This window comes from Chlorocebus sabaeus, chromosome 28, assembly GCF_047675955.1.
Source record: "Chlorocebus sabaeus isolate Y175 chromosome 28, mChlSab1.0.hap1, whole genome shotgun sequence".
NCBI classification, from domain to species: Eukaryota; Metazoa; Chordata; class Mammalia; order Primates; family Cercopithecidae; genus Chlorocebus; species Chlorocebus sabaeus.
This window is the reverse complement of record NC_132931.1, coordinates 739,463-759,046: the sequence shown is the minus strand read 5'-3', so window position 1 is coordinate 759,046 and position 19,584 is coordinate 739,463. Positions and strand designations below refer to the sequence as shown.

The 19,584-nt window shown below is 47.4% G+C and overlaps 1 long non-coding RNA gene and 1 other non-coding gene across 2 annotated transcripts; one reads left to right on the top strand and one right to left on the bottom strand.

The window, feature by feature from the left end:
* Positions 1-423: 423 nt before the first annotated feature.
* LOC140710592 (uncharacterized) lies at positions 424-18,766 on the bottom strand. Its single transcript, XR_012091663.1, has 3 exons — positions 17,503-18,766; positions 941-1,087; positions 424-565 (listed from the first exon to the last, which is right to left on the bottom strand). It is a non-coding gene; the product is annotated as an uncharacterized lncRNA (long non-coding RNA).
* Positions 8,365-8,471, top strand: LOC119621398 (U6 spliceosomal RNA). The gene has a single exon (XR_005237961.1). It is a non-coding gene; the product is annotated as a U6 spliceosomal RNA (small nuclear RNA).
* Positions 18,767-19,584: the final 818 nt, after the last annotated feature.

Below are 19,584 nucleotides of genomic sequence, written 5' to 3'. Positions count from 1 at the left end.
CGAACGGTTGGTGAGTGCATATTTTCCAGGTTAAAATGATATCGGGCATAGAGCAGCGGTTCTCAAATTTTAATGTGCTTAAGAATCACCAGGAATGGCCGGGCGCGGTGGCTCAAGCCTGTAATCCCAGCACTTTGGGAGGCTGAGACGGGCGGATCACGAGGTCAGGAGATCGAGACCATCCTGGCTAACACGGTGAAACCCCGTCTCTACTAAAAAATACAAAAAAAAACTAGCCGGGCGAGGTGGCGGGCGCCTGTAATCCCAGCTACTCGGGAGGCTGAGGCAGGAGAATGGCGTAAACCCGGGAGGCGGAGCTTGCAGTGAGCTGAGATCCGGCCACTGCACTCCAGCCTGGGCGACAGAGCGAGACTCCGTCTCAAAAAAAAAAAAAAAAAAAAAAAAAAAGAATCACCAGGAAAATTGTTAAAAATTACATATCCAGAGGTTTAGATATCCAGAGATTTAGATTCAGAGCTCTGGGAGACACTAAAAAATCTGCATGTTTAAACCAGTTTCTTCTCTCCAGGGTGAATCATTCAGAGGCACTTGTCTTCATTCTGGGCTGTAATTTATAATGAACAGAAATGTATTTGGTTCAGGGTTCTGGAGGTTGGGAAGTCCAAGTAGAGGGGCTACATCTGGTGAGGGCCTTCTTGCTATATTGGACAATGGCAGAAAGTATCACATGGTGAGAGAGAGCAGGAAAGGGGCAGAATTCATCCTTCCTAAGGAACTCGCTCGCATCATAATGAACCCCACTCCCACAATAACATTAATCCATTCCTGAAGGCAGAGTCTTCATGACCTAATTACCTCTTAAAGGTTGCACCACTCAACATTGTTGCATTGGAGATTAAGTTTCCAACACATGAACTTTGGGGGATACATTCAAACCATAGCATTCTGCCCCAACCACCCAAATTCACATCCTTCTCACCTGCAACATACATTCATTCCATCCCAATGGCTCCAAAAGTCTTAATTTGTTTCAGGACCAACTCAAAAGTTTAAAGTTCGAGTCTCATCTAAATCAGATATGGCTGAGACCCATGGCACAATTCATTTTGAGGCAACACCTGTGAGCCTGTGAAATTAAAAAAAAAAAAGTGCTTCTAAAATACAATGGTAGGACAGATATAAGGTAGATATTTTCTTTCTTTTCATTTTATTTTATTTTTTTTTTGAGACGGAGTCTTGCTTTGTCACCCAGGCTGGAGTGCAGTGGCGCGATCTCAGCTCACACTGCAAGCTCCGCCTCCCGGGTTCACGCCATTCTCCTGCCTCAGCCTCCTGGGTAGCTGGGACTACAGGCGCCCGCCACCACGCCCCGCTAATTTTTTGTATTTTTAGTAGAGACGGGGTTTCACCGTGTTAGCCAGGACGGTTTTGATCTCCTGACCCGGTGATCCGCCCGCCTCGGCCTCCCAAAGTGCTGGGATTACAGGCATGAGCCGTCACACCCAGCCACTTTTTTTTTTCTTTTCTTTTTTTGAGACGGAGATTTGCTCTTGTTGCCCGGGTTGGAGTGCAATGGTGCAATTTCGGCTCACTGCAACCTCCACCTCCTGATTTCAAGCGATTCGCTTGCCTTGGCCTCCTGAGTAGCTGGGATTACAGGTGCCCGCCATCACACCCAGCTAAGTTTTTTTTTTTTTTTTTTTTCTGATATGGAGTCTCGCTCTGTTGCCCAGGCTGGAGTGCAGTGGCTATATCTTGGCTCACTGCAAGCTCTGCCTCCCGGGTTCATGCCATTCTCTTGCCTCAGCCTCCCAAGTAGCTGGAACTACAGTCGCGGGCCACCAGGCCCCACTAATTTTTTGTATGTTTTTTTAGTAGAGATGGAGTTTCACCATGTTAGCCAGGATGGTCTCGATGTCCTGACCTTGTGATCCACCCACCTCGGCCTCCCAAAGTGCTGGGATTATAGGCATGAGCCACCGCATCTGGCCAGTTTTTGTATTTTTAGTAGAGACAGGGTTTCACCATGTTGGCCAAGCTGGTCTTGAACTCCTGACCTCAGGTGATCCATTCACTTCAGCATCTCAAAGTGCTTGGATTATAGGCATGAGCCACCATGGCTGGCAGATGTTTTCATTTCAGAAAGGAGAAATAGGCCAAAAGAAAGAAGTAACAAGCCCAAAGTAAGTCCGAAACCCAACAAAGCAGGCAAATTAAATCTTAGGACTCCAGAATAATCTTTTATTTCCTGTGCTGCTACCTGGACACATTAGGAGGATTGAGACCCCAAAGCCTACGGCAGCCCTGCCCCTCTAGAGCTAGCAGTATAGGACTACCATACTGCTGTGGCCACTGGGCTCAGTCCACTCAGCAGCTCTCATGGGTTGAAGTATCATGCCTTCAGCTCTCCCAAGCTGGAGTTGCACATTATCAACTCTTCAGTTCAGCCAGGCATGGTGGCTCACACCTGTAATCCCAGCACTTTGGGAGGCCGAAGTGGGTGGATCACCCGTGGTCAGGAGTTCGAGACCAGCCTGGTCAACATGGTGAAATCCCATCCCATCTCTACTAAAAATACAAAAATTAGCTGGGCATGGTGGCACACACCTATAATCCCAGCTACTCGGGAGGCTGAGGCAGGAGAATCACTTGAACCCAGGAGACAGAGGTTGCAGTGAGCCGACATTGTGCCACTGTACTCCATCCTGGGTGACAGATCAAGACTCTATCTCAAAAAACAAACAAAAAACTACAGTTCTTGGATCTCAGTGGTGGCCGCACTCTCACAGCTACATTGCTCTGGTGGGGACTCTCTGCAGTAGCTTCACCTCTGTGACAAACTTCTGCCTGGGGCTCCCAGCTGTTCAATTCATGTTTTGAAATCCAGGTGGAGGGCCAGGCGCGGTGGCTCACGCCTGTAATCCCAGCACTTTGGGAGGCTGAGGTGGTGAATCACGAGGTTAGGCGATCGAGACCATCCTGGCTAACATGGTGAAACCCCATCTCCACTAAAACTACAAAAAATTAGACGGGCGAGGTGGCGGGCGCCTGTAGTCCCAGCTACTCGGGAGGCTGAGGCAGAATGGTGTGAACCCAGGAGGCAGAGCTTGCAATGAGCCGAGATCGTACCACTGCATTCCAGCCTGGGCGACAGAGCAAGATTCTGTCTCAAAAAAAAAAAAAAAAAAAAAAGGAAATCTAGGTGGAGTCCACCATGGCTCCACAGCTCATATACTCTGCACATATGCTGAGTTAGCACTGTGTGGATGCCACCATGGTTTATAATCCTGTATCTTCTGGAGTGGTGGCTAGACCCACTTAAGTTATTGAAGTTTATTGTATATGTCTAGTCTCACGCTGCTAATAAAGACATACCTGAGACTGGGTAATTTATAAAGGAAAGAGGTTTAATGGACTCTGTTCAGTATGGCTGGGGAGGCCTCACAATTGTGACCAAAGACAAAGGAAGATCAAAGGCACATCCTCCATGGTTGTAGGCAAGAAAGCATGTGCAGGGAAACTGCCCTTTTATAAAACCAACAGATCTCATGAGACTTATTCACTACCATTAGAACAGCATGGGAAAAACGCACTCCCATGATTCAGTTACCTCCTACTGGGTCCCTGCCACAAAATGTGGGGATTCTGGGAGCTAAAATTCAAGATGAGATTTGGGTGGGGACACAGCCAAACCATATCATTGGTTTTTCCCCAGGTTCCCCCATATAAGTTGGTGAATGTAGATGGATACTTGTGACAAAGGGCACCATTGTGGTCCAGACACTGAATACACTGAAATCCCAGCTGCTGCTCTGCCAGGATTCCCTGTCCCACCTGCCAGGACCTCCCCTCAACCACCTCCCTATTCAGGAGGTGCCCATATATTCAAGAGAGAGTGTTCATAATTTTCTTTTTCTTTTTTTTTGAGACAGTCTTGCTCTGTCGTGTAGGCTGGCGTATAGTGACATGATCTCGGCTCACTGCAACCTCCACCACCCAGGCTCAAGCGATTCTCATGCCTCAGCCTCCTGAGAAGCTGGGATTACAGGCGCATACCACTATGCCTGGCTAATTTTTTTGTATTTTTATTAGAGAACAGGTTTTGCCATGTTGGCCAGGCTGGTCTTGAACTCCTGACCTTGAGTGATTTGCCCCCCTCAGCCTCCCAAAGTGCTGGGATTACAAGCATGAGCCACCGTGCCTAGCCAATTTTCATAATTTTCTTTACTTCCACTGTGGTGGGAGAACTGGCTTCAGGGAAAGCCATCCCGGGCAGATGAGGTAGCCCCATCAGGAACACATGTTTTGGAGGCAGTGATGCCTGTGCACCCTGGTGAGAAGGAGCGTGGTGTGAACATCAGGAACCAGACTTCACCCTGGAGGAAAGGCCACAGGTGGGGCTGAAGGAGCAGTTTTCACAAGTGATTCTGTGGGCACTGGGGACCCACCACGCACCTTGGTGCACAAGTGTCAATGTGGCTCAGAGTGGGGTAGAGGACTCAGGGTATTAAAAGCATCAAGGAATCCAGGGGAGAGCCACCGCACCCAACTTTACTTTTACCCACAGGCTGATGCAGCCCAAGGAAATGTTACTCCACAATGACCTCAATAATACACACGGAACCTGTTTGCCAGGCTCTTGCCACAGGCTGTAATTTCAAAATGGGGGCTGTCAAGGCTTATCAGAATACCTGGGACTGGGAGGAAAAATTTTATATATATATATACATATATATATATATATATATTTTTTTTTTTTTTTGAGACGAGGTCTTGCTCTATCACCCAAGCTGGAGTGCAGTGGTGTGATCATAGCTCACTGCAGCCTCTATCTCCCAGGCTCAAGCCATCCTCCTGCCTCAGCCCCTGCAAGTAGCCGGGACCATAGGCGCACACCACCACACCCAGCTAAGAAAATAATTTAAACATTTTATTTATATATTTATTTTTATTATTATTTTTATTTGAGCAGGAGTCCTACTCTGTCACCCAGGCTGGAGTGCAGTGGCACGAACTCAGCTCACTGCAACCTCCATCTCCTGGGTTCAAGTGATTCTCCTGCCTCAGCCTCCCAAGTAGCTGGGATTACAGGTGTGTGCCACCACACCAGGCTAATTTTTCTATTTTTAGCAGAGACAGGGTTTCACCATGTTGCCCAAGCTGGTCTCGAACTCCTGACCTTAGGTAATCTGCCTGCCTCGGCCTCCCAAAGTGCTAGGATTACAGCTGTAAGCCACTGCGTCCGGCCTAATTTAACATTTTAAAATCTTGCTTAAATTTTGAAATAAAATCTCAATTTGGTTTTTAAAGAAACTCTGTCCAGGTTGTGATGACTCACATTTGTAACTTCAGCACTTTGGGAGGCTCAGGTGGGAGGATCGCCCAGGAGTTCAAGACCAGCCTGGGCAACATAGGGACACCCAGTATTCCTAAAAATAATAATACAAAAATTAGCCAGGTGTGATGGTGGGCACCTATGATCCCAGCTACTTGGGAGGCTGAGGCTGAAGGATCAGTTGAGCCTGGGAGATCAAGTTTGCAGTGAGCTGAGATTGCACAACTGCACTCCAGCCTGGGCAACCAAGTGAGACCCTGATTAAAAAAAAAAATAGTGCTTAGTGCCACATGCCAGGAACCACAGTGACAACAAGTCAGAAGTGTGTTGAGTCAGGGCCCACCGAGAGTCGATGGGGTGTCATAATGTGGGGACCCTGCCCTTTTCCAGAAGGTGGAGGTGCAGAGGGGCTCATAAGAATCACAGCTTCTTACTGTGGCCCTGAACCCACTCACATCAGCAGCTCTCTGCACAGCCAACCAGACAGCTCGCACCAATAAATTAAACCTTATTTTTTGCTGGGCGCAGTGACTCACACCTGTAATCCCAGCATGTTGGGGGACCAAAGTGTGAAGATCATCTGAGGCCAGAAGTTCAAGACCAGCCTAGGCAATATAGTGAGACCCTGCCTCTACAGAAAATTAGGTGGGAGTGGTGGCATGTGCCTCTGGTCCCAGTTACTCAGAAGGCTGAAGCAGAAGAATCTCTTTAGCTCAGGAGGTTGAGGCTGCAGTGAACTATGGCACCACTGAACTCCAGCCTGGAAGACAAAGCAAGACCTTGTCCTCATAAAAAAACAAAAAAAGAAGCAAGCCAGCAGGTCTCATCCAGACTTAAGAGGAAGGTATTGTCCAGGAACAGTGGCTTACACCTGTGATTCCAGTATTTTGGGAGGCTGAGGTTGGTGGATTAAGTGAGATCAAGAGTTCAAGACCAGCCTGGCCAACATGGTAAAACCCCATCTCTACTAAACATACAAAAATTAGCTGGGCCTGGTAATGGGTGCCTGTAATCCCAGTTACTCAGGTGGCTAAGGCACAAGAATCACTTGAACCCAGGAGGCGGAGGTGGCAGTGAGCTGAGATTGCACCACAGCACTCTAGCCTAGGTGACAGAGCAAGACTCCATCTCAAAAAAAAAAAAAAAAAAAAAAGAAAGAAAGAAAGAAAGAAAAGAAAAGGCCTTGCAAATCAGCCATCTGCACGATGCCTGAATTCCTGCTATAGCCCTGGCCAACTGGTTTTTCATTCTGTCTGCACAGTAGCATGGATAGGAATGGTATCCTGGTTATACTGCAATGAAAAATGTCTACCTGTGACATTGACTATTTCTTGCAGGCACCTATAACCTGTGGAAAGGGTGAAAAGCTCAGAAGATTCTATTGTCTATTTGATTTATGTATTTTTGAGGCAGGGTCTTACTCCATCATCCAGGTTGGAGTGCAGTGGCACGATCATAGCTCACTGCAGCCTCAAATTCTTGGGCTCCAGCAGTTCTGCCTCAGTCTCCGAAGCAGTTAGGACTACAGATTTGAGTCATGATGCCCGGCTTTTTTTTTTTTTTTTTTTTTGAAGAGATGGGGTTCTCGTTATGTTAGCCATTTAGGCTAAGGTCTCAAACTCTTGGCCTAGAGTGATCCTCCCACCTTAGCCTTTCAAACAAATGGGATTACAGGCCTGAGCCACCATGCCTGGCCATCTACTCTCTAAATGCTAGTTAACTGCTTTGATGGGCCGGGTGCAGTGGCTCATGCCTGTAATCCCAGCACTTTGGGAGGCTGAGTGGGTGGATCACCTGAGGTCAGGAGTTCGAGATTAGCCTGGCTAACATGGTGAAACCCCATCTCTACTAAAAATACAAAAATTAACTGGGTATGGTGGGGGGGGGGGGGGTGCCTGTAATCCCAGCTACTCGGGAGGCTGAGGCAGGAGAATTGCTTGAACCTGGGAGGTGGAGGTTGCAGTAAGCCAAGTTTGCACTCCCAGCCTGGGTGACAGTGCAGGATTTCGTCTGAAAAAACAAACAACAAAAACTGCTTTGATGAAAGCTAAAGAGTAAACTGTAAATACAGACTAGGCCTAACGTTTTTTGTTTTTTGTTTTTGTTTTTGAGACTGAGTCTCACTCTGTCACCCAGGCTGGAGTGCAGTGCCATGATCTCGGCTCACTGCAGCCTCTGCCTTCCAGCTTTAAGTGATGCTCATGCCTCAGCCTCCTGAGTAGCTGGGATTACAGGTGCCTGCCACCATGGCCAGCTAATTTTTATATTTTTAGTAGAGACAGGCTTTCATCATGTTGGCCAGAGTGGTCTCCAACTTCTGACCTCAAGTGATCCACCTGCCTCGGTCTCCTAAAGTGCTGGGATTACAGGCGTGAGCCACCATGCCTGGCCAAGATTAGGTCTAATTTTTAAAGTAATCGGGAACATAGAAAATGGTTCTGCAATTATTAATCTACCTTTTTTTTTTTTTTCCTGAGACAGGGTTTCACTCTGTCACCCAAGCTGGAGTGCAGTGGCATGATCATGGCTCACTAAAGCCTTGCCCTCTTGGGCTCAAGCGATCTTCCTGCCTCAGTCTTCCAAGAGCTGGGACTACATGCATGCACCATCATGCCCAGCTGATTTTTTAGTTCTTGTAGAGACAGGGGTCTCACTATGTTGCCCAGACTGGTTTTGAACTCTTGGGCTCGAGAGATCCTCCCACCTTGGCTTCCCCAAATGCTGGGATTATAGGCATGAGCCACCACACCTGGCCTCACATATTTTGACATATAAAACAGCAAATATTTTTTTAAAGAGCTAAAGAAACCAGTAGTTTTTAAAGAAAGAAGTAGTGGGAGTGTCTAGTACAACCAAAACTAGGCATCAAAGTCAGCTGTTAAACATTCCAGGCTCGGCACAGTGGCTCATTCCTGTAATCTCAAAACTTTGGGAGGCACAAGTGGGAGGATTGCTTGAGCCCTGGGGAGTGGAGGTTGCAGTGAGTCATGATTATGCCACAGTATTCCAGCCTGGAAAACACACTGAAACCCTGTCTCAAAAATAAATAAATAATCATTCCAGAACCAGTGCTCACTTGGGCAGCACACATACTAAAATTGACATGACATGGCGAAGATGAGCATGGTCCCTGTGAAAGGATGACACACAAATTCATGAAGCATTCCATATTTAAAAAAATATTTCAGAACCAATGAAATAAATGAATCAAAAGAAAGGGAAGACCCTGGTGGTTCCTTTGGTATCAGAAAAAATCGACCGGGTGCAGTGGCTCATGCGTATAATCCCAGCAATTTGGGAGGCTGAGGCTGGCAGATCATTTGAGGTCAGGAGTTGGAGACCAGCCTGACCAACATGGTGAAACTCCGTATCTACTAAAAATCCAAAAATTAGGCCGGGTGCAGTGGCTCATGACTGTAATCCCAGCACTTTGGGAGGTCAAGGTGGGTGGATCACTTGAGATCAGGAATTCAAGACCAGCCTGGCCAACATGGTGAAACCTTGTCTTTACTAAAAAACAAAAATTAGCCAGGTGTGGTGGTGGGCATTTGTAATCCCAGTTACTCAGGAATCAGAGGCAGGGAGAATCGCTTGAACCTGGGAGGTGGAGGTTGCAGTGAGCTGAGATTGCACCACTGCACTCCAGCTGGGGTGACAGGGCAATACTCCATCTCAAAAAAGAAATAAATAAATACATAAAGTACAAAAATTAGCTGGACGTGGTGGTTCATGCCTGTAATCCCAGCTACGTGGGAGGCTGAGGCAGAAGAATCGCTTGTACCCGGGAGGCGGAGGTTGCAATGAGCTGAGATCACACCACTGCACTCCAGCCTGTGTGACGGGGCGAGACTCTTGTCTAAAAAAATTAAGTCAATAAACAAAAATTTTAAAAGTTTTCATTTGCAATTCTGAATTTGGCAAGAAGAGTGAACTGTGGCCCAGTGACCGGCACACAGCATTTTAGAGTTCATGGCGTGATCCCTGGGAAACTGTTTTTGCCAAAGTTGTGGCATCATCTCTGGCCACTCACTTTATTCCAAAGACCTGGCTCAAAATGACTATTTATGGAAATCAACTCTAGCCTCAAAACACAAAATCACTGCAGTTCTAAAGATATCCAAAAGAAGATAATTAAGATTATTAAAAAGCAATGAAGGGCCAGGCACAATGTCTCATACCTGTAATCCCAGCACTTTCGGGAGGCTGTGGCAGAAGGATCACTTGAGGCCAGGAGTTTGAGACCAGCCTGGGCAACATAGTGAGACCCTGTCTCTACAAAATAATTTTAAAAATTAGCTGGGCGTGGTGGTGTGAGCCTGTTGTCCCAGCTACTCCAGAGGCTGGGATGGGAGGATCACTTGAGGCCAGGAGCTGGAGGTTGCAGTGAGCCAGAATTGCACCACTGCTCTCCAGCGTGGGTGACAGGGAGAGATTTTGTCTCTAAAAAGGAAACAAAGGAAGCAAGGAAGGGCTTCTCTCCAAATACTTCCACTTTGTTTGGAGCAATTACAAGATTCCAGGAAACACGGAAAACCTATCCTGAGTACCTTTTTGGATGTATGCTAATGGGAAAACAAATCTCATTAATTAACTCACAGAACAGCTAAGGCAAAAGGATCTTAGGGGACATGTGGTTTCACTCCCTAAGTTTAAACATGAGGGAACTGGGTACCAAAGAGACTCACCAGGTAGAGAGAGAAGAGCCTGTCTTACCACAAGGGGTCTCTCATTGAAAACCCAGCAAAACTCGTCCCCTGCCTGCATTCTCCAAGATCATATCCCAACATAGGATAGAAATGTCTCCACTTCAGAGGACAACCGGTTTGTCCTTTGCCTTTGACACTCCTTTCAGCAAGGAGTATTTCTCAACTTTGTATTTGTGCAAACTCTTGAGCAGCACAAACTTCTGAGCTAAGAGACACTTCACTCTGTTTGCAATTGAGGGCAAAGGCTGGGATGCTTGGGCACCGCTCCAGGCTCCTTTCCCAGAAGTCTGGGGTGGCAGAAAAAAAAAGCATTTATTTTTCACTCACTGAGTAGAGACTTGCAGTGAGCCGAGATCTCACCACTGCACTCCAGCCTGGGTGATAGAGCAAAACCTTGGCTCTAAAAAAAATTTTAAAGATTGCCCTTGGAATTAAGATTAATACGTATTCCCTGTGGTTTCTAGGGTATCAAGAAAAAAAAAAAAAAGGAGGCAGAAAGACACAGAAGAAGAAAAGGAAAATTTGAGCAAGAATGGAAGGGCTAGGCGCGGTGGCTCATGCCTGCAATTTCATCACTTTGGGAGGCCTAGATGGGCGGATCACCTGAGGCCAGGAGTTGGAGACCAGCCTGACCAACATGGCAAAACTCCATCTCTACTAAAAATACAAAAATTAGCAGAGCATGATGGCAGGTGCCCGCAATCCTAGCTACTTGGGAGGCTGAGGCAGTAGAATTGCTTGACCACAGGAGGCGGAGGTTGCCGTAAGCTGAGATTGCGTCATTGCACTCCAGTCTGGTGACAGAGCCAGGCTCTGTCTCAAAAAAAAAAAAAATTTTCTGAGGCCGGGTGCGGTGCTTCATGCCTATAATCCTAGCACTTGGGGAGGCTGAGGCAGGCAGATCGTTTGAGGTTAGGAGTTTGAAACCAGCCTGGCCAACATGGTGAAATCCCATTTCTAATAAAAATACAAAAATTAGTTGGGTATGGCAGTGGGTGACTGTAATCCCAGCTACTCGGGAGGCTGAGGCAGGAGGATCGCTTGAGCCTGAGAGGCAGCGGTTGCAGTGAGCAGAGATAGTGCCATGGCACAATCATAGCTCACTGCTGCCTCAGATTCCTGGGCTCCAGTGATCCTCCTGCCTCAGCCTCTTGAGTAGCTGAGATTACAGGCATGCACCACCATGCCCAGTGTGAGAAACAAACTCACCTGTCCAAACACAAAGAATGGACTCAGACACCCAGAGAACAGCGAAGGTAAGACTTTTAACAATGGTCTTGCAGGATCGGGTGTCTGATAGGCAGGCACACCTAGCAGTTTCAACAAGCAATTTATCCTCTTGTGTGCAGGTACCTCCCCTATTTCCTCATACATAGGCTGAGTACTATGGGGTCACAGTCTTCTTGCACGTCGCCTATTGGTTGTTGGATAGGGGCTTTAGGTGTTTTTTCTTTTTTTTTTTTTTTTTGAGATGGAGTCTTGCTCTGTCACCCAGGCTGGAGTGCAGTCGCGCGATCTCGGCTCACTGCAAGCTCCTCCTCCTGGGTTCATGCCATTCTCCTGCCTCAGCCTCCCGAGTAGTTTGGACTACCTGCGCTTGCCACCATGCCCGGCTAATTTTTTTGTATTTTTAGTAGAGATGGGGTTTCACCGTGTTAGCCAGGATGGTCTCGATCTCCTGACTTCGTGATCCACCCACCTCAGCCTCCCAAAGTGCTGGGATTACAGGCATGAGCTACCGCACCCAGCCATGTATATCCTGTTTCTTCTAGTTTGCTGACCTAATCTGATTTAAGGCACTTTGTCTTGGAAATGGATCACTGTATGCATTATTTCCTTCACCCAGCTAATTAAAAATATTTTTTGTAGTGATGGGGGTCTCACTCTGATGCCTAGGCTGGTCTTGAACTCTTGGCCTCAAGTGATCCTCCTGCCTCAGCCTCCCAAAGTGCTTGGATTACAGGCATGAGCCACCTGTTCAGTCATCTTTGTTTACAAAAGAGAGTTTAAATGACTTCAACTAGGAACTATTGCAGTAATCTGGGCCAGATATGATTCTAGCTGGGTTGAGATAATGACCAAGATAAAAAGGAGGAAGACAGGAAAGGCTGGGAGGGACACAACAAACAGGACTTGCAAGTAAGCAGTGACAAAAGTCAGGGAAACCAAAGAAGACTCCCAGGTCTCCAGGTGACGAGGCCAGACATGGTACATGGTAGTGCCGGCAGACGCAGGGGGAGTGCATACCCCCACACAGCTGGCCCACACACTCTGGCTGTAAAAGGCCAGGAATCGCATGCTCTCCAGCTTGCTGCCTGAATTTGGACAACTCACTCTCACTGCCTGTCTTCACAATTTCAATATGAAGCTGAAAAAAACCTTCTCTAACTTGTTTTGTTTCTCATTTTGTCACCTAGGCTGGAGTACAGTGGTGCAATCTCGGCTCACTGCAACCTCTGACCCCAGGGTTCCAGCGATCTTCCTGCCTCAGCCTCCCAAGTATTTGGGATTACGGGCCTGCCACCATGCCCAGCTAATTTTTTTTTATTTATAGTAAAGACGGAGTTTCGCCATGTTGGCCAGGCTGGTCTTGGACTGTTGACCTCAGGTGATCCACCCCCAGCCTCCCAGTGTTAGGATGACACGTATGAGCCACTATGCCCAGCCAGCCTCCAGCTTGTTTTAAGAATCCAGTAACATCCCTATGTTTAACAATTGGTTTAGAGATTCAGAAGCTGCTGATGTGAATGTTTAATGAATTTTATGAGTAAAGAAATTAGATCAAAGTAAGTGGATTCCATGAAGCCGAGAAGCTGAGAATGATGTCTTCTGGATATGCCACGTGGTATAAAGTCTGAATAAGAGAAGGAGAGAAAACAGGTATTAAAGGGCTAAGAACTGGGAGGACCTAGGACATCTATTAGAGTGCCCAAGGAGGCTCAGCATAGCCTTGCTAGCAAAGATTATTTACTTTAAGAGGGAATTTAGAGTGGCGGTTTGGGATAGCACCAGGAGATATTAGCTGTGATGGCTTGGAGAAACAGTGTAAACCAGCAGTGTAAACATGAGCAGGGCATTTATGAGTAGTTGAGAACGGTGAATAGGAGTATGACTAGACAGAAGATAGCAGGGATGACAAATTTTTTGGGGTGCAGTCTAAGTTGGTCTAGTGTCTGGAATGAGACTGGGACATAATAAAAAGGAGTGTCCACACAGGAGCTCAAATGGGCTGGAACCTGTAGCATTCCGAGGACAGGCCTGAATTCTGAGAAGGGAAAGTGGTAAAGGTATTGTCTAGTCCTTTTTAAGTTGGTGACTGAGCTTGGTGAGGTGTGTTTTTAAAAGACCATCAGTCCATTCTGCCTTTCCTGAAGATTGAGGACAGTTAAGGATATAAAGGTTTCACTCAATACCAAGAGACTGAGAAACTGCTTGGGTGATTTGACTAGTAAAGGCTGGTCTGTTATCAGACTGTATAGAGGTGGGAAGGACAAACCGAGGAATTATGTCTGGCAGAAGGGAAGAAATGACCACGGTGGCCTTCTCAGAGCCTGTGGGAAAGGCCTCTACCCATCCAGTGAAAGTGTCTACCTAGACTAAGAGAAATTTTAGTTTTCTGACTCGGGGCATGTGAGTAAAGTCAATTTGCCAGTCCTGGGCGGGGGCAAATCCCTGAGCTTGATGTGTAGGAAAGGGAGGGGGCCTGAACAATCCCTGAGGGGTAGTAGAATAGCAGGTGGAACACTGAGAAGTGATCTCCTTGAGGACAGATTTCCATGATGGAAAGGAAATGAGAGGTTCTAAGAGATGGGCTAGCGGCTTGTAACCTACATGGAAGAGGTTATGAAATGATGACAGAATAGAATGGGCCTGTGAGGCTGGAAGGAGATATTTTCCTTGGTCTAAGAACCGTTTGCCTTGAGTGGGAAGAGATTGATAGGTGGAAGTTTCAGTGGGGGAGTAGGTGGGAGTGACCTACGTGAAGGAGGAAAACTGCCATGAGGGATAGAAGTTGGAATGCTGGCTGCTTTTTTTTGTTTTTTTGTTTTTGAGGCGGAGTCTTCACTCTGTCGCCCAGGCTGGAGTGCAGTGGCACCATCTCGGCTCACTGCAAGCTCCGCCTCCCGGGTTCGCGCCATTCTCCTGCCTCAGCCTCCCGAGTAGCTGGGACTACAGGTGCCCGCCACCGCGCCCGGCTAATTTTTTGTATTTTAGTAGAGACGGGGTTTCACCGTGTTAGCCAGGATGGTCTCGATCTCCTGACCTCGTGATCTGCCCGCCTCGGCCTCCCAAAGTGCAGGGATTACAGGCGTGAGCCACCGTGCCCGGCCAATAGCTGCTTTTTTAGCTAACTTATCAGCATAAGCATTGTCCTGAGCGATGGGATCTGATGCCTTTTGATGGTTGCTTTTTAGTTACTTTATCAGCATAAGCGTTGTCCTGAGCCATGGTTGGGGGAAGAAAATAGATTTTGCAAGTTATGAGAACTGTAGAGAGTTGAGCATAGTTTGTGATTTTTAGGGCCTCTACCAGTATTAAAGCAGTGGCAGCCGCTGCACGCAGACAGGAGGGCTAGGCTAAAACAGTAAGGTCAAGTTGTTTGGACAGAAAGGCTGCAGGACATGGTCCTGGCTCTTGTGTAAGAATTCTGACCGCACTAACCATGTCTAGGAAGGAAAGGAATTGTTGTTTTATAGAAGGGATTGGGGTTTGGGAGATTAGCCGGACAGGATCAGCAGGGAGAGTAAGTGTGTATTTATGAGAATTATGCGGAGATAGGTTACAGATGAGGAAGAAATTTGGGCTTGACTGAAGTAATGGGGACTGTCTGTGAAGCCTTGCAGCAGTACAGCATAGGTAATTTGCTGAGCCTGACGGGTGTCAGGGTCAGTCCAAGTGAAAGTGAAGAGAGGCTGGGATGAAGGGCATAAAGGAATAGTGAAGAAAGTATGTTTGAGATCCAAAACAGAATACTGGGTTGTGGAGGGAGGTATTGAGGATAGGAGAGTACATGGGTTGGGCACCACGGGGTGGATAGACAAGACAATTTGGTTGATAAGGTGCAGATCCTGAACTCACCTGTAAGCCTTGTCTGGTTTTAGGACAGGTAAAATGGGGGAATTGTAAGGGGCATTTACAGGCTTTAATCCTTTTAAAGCATGCTGCAGGATGGGATATTGGCGTTGAGTGGGGTAAGGGTGATTAGGTTTTAATGAGATGGTAAGGGGTGACTGATCAGTCACCAAGGAGAGGTATCCTATGCTTGTGGGTTAAGGTTGGGGGACAAAGGGAAGTATGTAAAGGAGGCTTTGAACTGGGGGAAGAGGCAGCAATGAGGTATGGCTGTAGCCTAGGAATAGCCAGGGAAGCAGATAATTTAGTTAAAATGTCTTGACCTAATAAGGGAGCTGGACAGGTGGGGATAATTAAAAAGGAGTGCATAAAAAAATGTTGTCCAAGTTGGCACCAGAGTGGGGAGTTTTAAGAGGTTTAGAAGCCTGGTTGTCAATACCCACAACAGTTATGGAGGCAAGGGAAACAGGCCCGTGAAAAGAAGGTAATGTGGAGTGGGTAGCCTCCATATTGATTAAGAAGGGGATGGACTTATCCTCCACTTAAGAGTTACCCAAAGTGTCTGTGACGTCCAGGAGGCTTCCAAGGCGATGGGGCAGCGTCAGTCTTCAGCTGCTAAGCTGAGAAGATCTGGGAAGGAGTCAGTCAGAGAGCCCTGGGACAGAGCTCCAGGGACTCTGGGAGTGGCTGCTGGGCGAGTTGGACAGTCCGATTTCCAGTGGGGTCCCACACAGATGGGACACGGCTTAGGAGGAATCCTGGGCTGTGGACATTCCTTGGCCCAGTGGCCAGATTTCCTGCACTTGTAGCAAGCTCCTGGGGGAGGAGGTTCTGGAGGAACCCCTGGCAGCTGCAGTTCAGGCATTTGGAGTTGTGTGCTGGAGATGTGGCTGGGGTTTGTCTCACAGCGGAGGCAAGGAATTGCAACTCAGAGATCAGTTGCTACTTGGCTGCCTCTACTTTATTATTGTACACCTTGAAGGTGACGTTCATTAAGTCCTGTTGTGTGGTTTGAGGGCCGGAATTTAATTTTTGGAGCTTTATTTAATGTCAGGAGCAGATTGGGTAATAAAATAAAATGCATATTGAGAATAAGTCGGCCTTCTGACCTTTCAGGGTCTAGGGCTGAAAAGTGCCTCAGGGTTGCTGCTAAATGGGCCATGAACTGGGTTAAGTTTTTTATATTTGATGACAAAGAGCCTAAATGCTAACTGATTTAGGAGGGGTCGGATAAAGAAAAAGGAGCATTAACCTTGACTATGCCTTTAGCTCTATCCACTTTTTTAAGAGGAAATTTCTGGGCAGGTTGGGGAGGGCTAGTCGAGGAATGAAACTCTAAGCCAGACAGGGTGTGAGGAGGTGAGGTAATAAAGGATTACAGGGTGGGAGACTGAGGAAAAATTGGGACCTAGCTTGGCCTGGCGAGGAGGGGAGAGGTCAGATGGATCTGTAGAAAAGGAAGATTAGAAAGACTCAGCGATGCTTGGGGTTGGGACTGAAGGGACAGGCGGGAGGGAAAAAAGGAAGATTTGGGACGAGTTGCATTGGGAACAGAGACTAGGGAAGGACTGATGTGTAAAAGAATGCCTGGACGTCAGGCACCTCAGATCAGTTGCCCATTTTACAACAAGAATTATTTAGATCTTGTAGCATGGAAAAATCGAAAGTGCCATTTTCTGGCTATTTGGAACTACTGTCGAGTTTGTATTGGGGTCAAGCGGCATTGTAGAAGAAAATAAGGCATTTAGGTTTTAGGTCAGGTGTGAGTTGAAGAGGTTTTAAGTTCTTGAGAACACAGGCTAAGGGAGAAGGAGGAGGAATGGAGGGTGGAAGGTTGCCCATAGTGAAGGAGGCAAGCCCAGAGAAAAGAGAGAGTAGAGACACAGAGAGAAGGAGTTCAGGGGTTCTTGCCCTCCGGAAAAGCGGGAAAGGGGTCGGGGTGCAGAAATAAGGGATTGGGGCACAAAAATAAGAGGTCGGGGTGCAAAAAGGTTGGGGCGCAAAAATAGGTCAGGGTTCTAGCCCCTCCCTCAGAAAAGCAGAGAAGGGGTAGAAACAGGGAGAGAAGGGGTCGGGGTGCTTGCCCCCCCCAGAAAAGCAGAGAAGGGGTAGAGACAGGGAGAGAAGGGGGTTGGGGTGCTTGCCCATCCCCCAGAAAAGCGGGGCTTGCCACTAAGGGTGAAGGACCAAGGCAGGCGTCCCTGCAATGATTAAACACCAAGGGAAGGCTGCCTTCTCCAGCTCGTGACCGGCACTGGCGTTTTGGGTCCACAGATAAAACATGTTTCCTTTGTCTCTACCAGAAAATGAAAGGAATTGAAATTAAGAGAAGGGAGAGATTGAAGGGTGACGCCAAGATTGAAAGAAGAAAGAGGTTGAAGGATAGTGAGAGAGGTTGGAGAAGAGAGTAAAAAAGGGGCTGCTTACCCGATTTAAAATTGGTGAGATGTTCCTTGGGCTGGTTGGTCTGAGGACCAGAGGTTGTGGGTGGATCTTTCTCATGGAGCAAAGAGCAGGAGGACAGGGGACTGATCTCCCAAGGGAAGTCCCCTGATCCAAGTCACGGCACCAAAATGTCATGCGCGTCTGTGTGAAGAGCCCATCAAACAGGCTTTGTGTGAGCAATAAAGCTTTTTAATCACCTGGGGGCAGGAAGGCTGAGTCCGAAAATAGCGAACAGAGATAAAGGTGGGGCCGTTTTATAGGATTTGGGTAGGTAAAGGAAAATTACAGTCAAAAGGGGGTTGTTCTCTGGTGGGCAGGAGTGGGGGGGTCACAAGGTGCTCAGTGGGGGAGCTTTTTGAGCCAGGAAAAGGAATTTCACAAGATAATGTCACCGCTTAAGGCAAGGACCGGCCATTTTCACTTCTTTTGTGGTGGAATGTCATCAGTTAAGGTGGGGCAGGGCATTTGCACTTCTTTTGTGATTCTTCAGTTACTTCAGGCTATCTGGGTGTATATCTGCAAGTTACAGGGGATATGGACGTGCAAGTCACAGGGGATGCGATGGCTTGGCTTGGGCTCAGAGGCCTGACACCCACCATGTGCCAAGTACTATATTAGGTTCTGAGAATGCACAAGATGGGACTCCTGCCATAGGCAGCCTCTGTTCTGATTTGGTGTGAGTTTGGGAGGAGGACATACAGACAAGCAATTCAATACATAACAAGCTGATTTTTGAGTGTGATATCTGCTTTGAGAGAACCAGGCAGCATGAGGCAATGAAATGGAGGATGATTCCCTCTTCACAGGATGAGGGAGGATTTCTTTGCAGAGATGATGTGTGAGCTGAGGTCCCAAACGTGAGAAAAATCTAGCTACAGCAGGAGGTATGGGAAGTCCATTTCCAGCAGGGAAGAGCGTGTGCAAAGGTCCTGAAGAAGGAAACCACTTGGCATTTACAGGAGCAGAAAAGAAGCCCAGATGCCTGCTGCACAATAAGTAAGAGGAAAAGAATAGAGGGTGGCAGGCAGGGTCAGATCATGCTAGGATCGGTTTGTTTAAGAGACATGGTCTCGCTCTGTCACCCAGGCTGGAGTGCAGTGGGACAATCATAGCCCACTGCAGCCTCAACCTCCTGGGTTCAATGGATCCTGTCATCTCAGCCTCCCAAGTAGCTGGGACTATAGGCATGAGCCCCACCATGCCTGGCTAATTTTTTTTATTGTCATTAGAGATGACAGTCTTGCTATGTTGCCTAGGTGGGTCTCAAACTCCTGGACTCAAGTGATCCTCCCATCCTGGCCTAAAAAAGCACTGGAATTACAGGTGTGGGCCACCACATCTGGCCAAGATTGTGGGTTTAAAAAATGCTTTAATTTTAATTTTTGTGGGTACATAGTAGGTGTATATATGCATGCGGTGCACGAGATGTTTTGACACAGGCACGTAATGTGTAATCATCACATCAGGGTGAATGGGATGCCCATCACCTCAAGCATTTGTCCTTTCTTTGTTTTACAAACAATCCAATTATGGTTTTTTTGTTTTTTTTTTTTTGAGACAAAGTTCAGCTCTGTCACCTGGGCTGGAGTGCAATCTTGGCTCACTGCAACCTCTGCCCGCTGGGTTCAAGTAATTCCCTTGCCTCAGCCTCCCGAGTAGCTGGGACTACAGGCGTGCGCCACCACGCCCCGCTAGTTTTTGTATTTTTAGTAGAGATGGGGTTTCTCCATGTTGGTCAGGCTGGTCTTGAACTCCTGACCTCAGGTGATCAGCCCCCCTCGGGCTCCCAAAGTGCTGGGATTACAGGCATAAGCCACCACGCCTGGCCTCTTTTAGCTATTTTTAAATATACAATAAATTATTGTTTACTATAGTCATGCTGTTGTACTGCCAACTACTACATCTTATTCATTCTAACCGTATTTTTGTACCCATTAATCATTGCTGTGCACCCCCTCCAGCCCACTACCCTTCCCAGCCTCTGGTAACCATCATTCTACTCTCTATCTTCATGAGTTCAATTGTTTTAATTCTTAGCACCCACAAATGACTGAGAATATGCAA